Source organism: Aplidium turbinatum, chromosome 4 (genome assembly GCF_918807975.1).
Source record: "Aplidium turbinatum chromosome 4, kaAplTurb1.1, whole genome shotgun sequence".
Lineage (NCBI taxonomy): Eukaryota > Metazoa > Chordata > Ascidiacea > Aplousobranchia > Polyclinidae > Aplidium > Aplidium turbinatum.
In genome coordinates this window covers 15,734,464-15,738,021 of record NC_137475.1, presented here as the reverse complement: position 1 = coordinate 15,738,021, position 3,558 = coordinate 15,734,464, and the positions used below count along the sequence as shown (strand labels likewise).

The following is a 3,558-nucleotide window of genomic DNA, read 5'->3' as shown; positions in this document are numbered from 1 at the left end:
TTTTGTTTGTAAGTGCTCTAGACATGTATAATAAGTAGTTGTCGTTGAAATTTTCCCTTAATTTCATTGCGTTTCCTTTGTAGGGCCGTTTTAGTTAGCCCTTAGTTTCAGAGCGACGCGTGCTCACTGAACCGTGCGATAATCACGTGTGACGTCATGAGAGTACTAGCCGATCTTATGTTCGCGCAAGATGCATTGTAAGCAAGTGTTCGTAGTGTCGTTTCCAACAAATACAATGAACTACATGTATTTATGTCGATTGTAAGCGGCTTAGTAGTTGATAAAATGAACACTGAAAGCAACTACCTTTCGGCAAGTACCATATTAGTTTGTAAAGAACTAGGAAGATTCTCTCAGGACCTCTAGCATAGCTTACTGGACATGTACAAAATTCACTCTCTCTGTGCACACGGAAAAGCTTTTCTCAAAGCAGACTTTGTATTGTGACTTTATTTCAAATCAGGATACTTAAACCCAACTATTCATTTTTGTCACGTGGAAACTTCGATCTACTGGCCGAAACGACGCATGACATCAGAGGCACACGGATTGATCTACCAAGACAACCCCAGATCCACTGAACAAACTGTCTGTGGGAAATGTGCTTACAGCATCTGCAAAAACAACTTTTGGTTATATTTACTCTTGTATCTCCAAAATCCTAATAAAATAAAAAGCATCAGAATTGCATAAAGTAGCAGTGTTGTATGTGCCGATTCGATGGGAGACGGCCATGGCCGCAAATTTTTCTTGACTTGGCAATGGGAAGCATGTACATTGTACACTGTACAGCCAAATACAACTTGTATTGTTTCAGTGAAATTGTTTTCAGTGAAATTGCTTAGCATCAATAAATCATCATTACGTTGCTGTTTTCTGGGCGAAGTTGGCCTGTTTACGAGCAGTTTTGAGAAAAGTACACATATATATAGCAAATCAGTCGCTTTTTTACATTGATTCAACGTCTGCAGACGCTGAATCAATGTAAAAAGCGAGTGATTTGTTATCTGGGTATGTTCACACTGAAACGACCATTTATTAGGTTTAAATGAAGTAAGAAACGAAGTACATCTGCAAAACACAAGCCAATAATATAAAACGAACAAATTAAGTCAAGTCTCACACGATCAAAACTTAAAGTAACAAAAGTCCCTTTTACTGAACACAGCAAGAAAAGGTCTTATGAAAATGGGCTTGCTGAGATGGAGTGAGGCGCGAGCAGAGAAAACAATCAATGGAAAGCGCGCCGAGCAGAGAAACTATAACGTACAAACATACGTAAAGTAAACGTAAATTTGTTATAAGACACACTGACTATTCAATGAGTCATGTAAAAGAAGCTGGATTTGCTAGCTAAAGTATAAAATGTACTGGCTGAAGTCCATACCTGAAGAAGTTGCAAATCCACTATTTTATTCAATCTTGTGTCCATGATCGTGCATGTGCCGTGCTTCCCACAATGTCCAGGAGAATCTACCCTTCCATCTCCCGCTAACATGAGGTCAATACCATCACCTTCCAATTGTTGAAGTACAATATTCTGCTCAATGACATATTAAAAATTCTTATCAATGACACTATTTTAAGGAAAAGATTGAGCACTTCCGTTTACAGTATGTGTGTGTTTCCATACATCAGGAAGCATTCATAAAATATCTATAACAGATATATCATTGTTTACAAACTTCTATTTGAATAAGTTTATACTGATGAAGCCACACTTGTGTGGCGAAAGCTCTGTATTTAAATACATCGATTCTTCTGATTTGGTGTGATATTGTTTAGCCTACTTTATTTAAAATGTTTTGTCACATTCATTTTCTTTCAATTGCAAGTTGCAGGTCACACCTACAGATTGTGTTAATACCAGGGCATTAGCCTGAGTTGCTGCAATAAACATATTCCAAATCAAGCAAAGCAACTTTTACAGTATTATTTGGCATCACTTCTCTTTCCAAAGCTATTAAAATGTACACTACTGTTATTTCATAATATGTTATATTATAGAGTCAAAGTTTCTTACCTTTCGCCGCACTCATTGGCTTCAAGGCAGCTTGGCATCATTTTGATGAACAAGCACGGAAATCTAACACGTCATATTGTGTTACAGCATCACAAGTAACCATTTCTGTTTGGCATGACTTCGGCTTTTTTTTAATTTTTTCTCTCGATCTTTTCAGGGTAGGAATTGAGGGTAGGAATTGTTCAGGGTACGAATTTGGGTGCATCCCTAGCCAGTAACTGAAAAAGAAAACAACAATGTATATATGAAGGAACATTTTTTGTTAATGCACTTGGTGAATTATACATGGGATGTTCTAAAAGCGCATGTAGCTGGGAATCACTATACCAGCAGGCAGCATACATATTGTAAACTTATGGAAAACAATTTCTCAAGGATGCTACTTCGCTACTATGTACGGTACTTTATAACAAACATGTAGTAATATAATTGTTAGCTTAAAATTACCTCAAGAACTTGCCGCTTCCCCAGCAGCCGGTCGCATGGATAAAGTGGAATTTTGTTGTGGAGTTGTCTCTCCACTGGACTTTGAATCCAACGGTTGCAAAGTTGTTGAAATGTTTTTGTTTGGAAAATTGAAGGGCATGCATTAAGGTTTAAATTGAGACATGTGGCATGACCCATGTCAAATTGAAAAAGATTTTGAAAATCTGTTTCCTTGAAATGGAGTCGCCATATTGTGCTGGACTCTGTTGATCCTGGCCACACTCTTGTGGTGTTTACAGACTTGTTCCAGTTCTTTTTTATGGTACGATTTTTTGGAAAATGGAACAAAGAAATTTTATCAGTAGCCTAGAAGAACTGCCAGATGAACAGTTATATACGGTACAACACACCGATTTGGCATGATGAGTACCAAATTGTAACAGGTTTAGCTTAGTTTACTCACACAGCACTGGGGAAGAATGCATATTGAGATATAGGCCTACTTGTCTAGCCAATACACAATCACAAATTGAAATACATGAGTAAATACTGAGACTGGTAGGTAGGCCTATCGTGCACACAGCACAGGAAACAGCACTGACTAATCATGAAGTAAAAAATAAATGCAAATCTCTGCAACCCTTGCTGTTAAATACCATCAAAACTATGCAAACACTGCAAGGTCTAGCCCAAAATGTTTAGGTTAAACGTCAATAAAAAGTTTAGTGTAGTCTGTAAAATGATGTAAGCTAGCACCAAGGCTACAATAAACTAAATCTGAACTTCAATTGTAACTTGGAATAAGCTTATCCACTGCTGCAAACGCATGCCACACCTCAAACAAGCAAAATATTTGTCCAGCAGTACTCGCATGACGTCACCCGAGAAAAATTTTTATATTGACAACAGTTCGTGCGGTGTGTGTTCGAATTACAAAACCAAAACTTTGTTTTAAGATTGCGTGAGAACAAATGAGTATTTTTTCATAAAAACAAGTGCAACGTGTTTTTGAATATCCCCTTTATGTATTTCAACTCTCAATTTGCATTTGAAAATGGGGTTGTCTGCCCCTTTAAAAGTTTTTTAGCCATTTTCTGTTTCTGAGTGAA

General features: G+C 37.3%; 1 long non-coding RNA gene across 1 annotated transcript; it reads right to left on the bottom strand.

The window, feature by feature from the left end:
• Positions 1-489: 489 nt before the first annotated feature.
• Positions 490-2,215, bottom strand: LOC145768211 (uncharacterized). Its single transcript, XR_014288923.1, has 3 exons — positions 2,024-2,215; positions 1,388-1,540; positions 490-614 (listed from the first exon to the last, which is right to left on the bottom strand). It is a non-coding gene; the product is annotated as an uncharacterized LOC145768211 (long non-coding RNA).
• Positions 2,216-3,558: the final 1,343 nt, after the last annotated feature.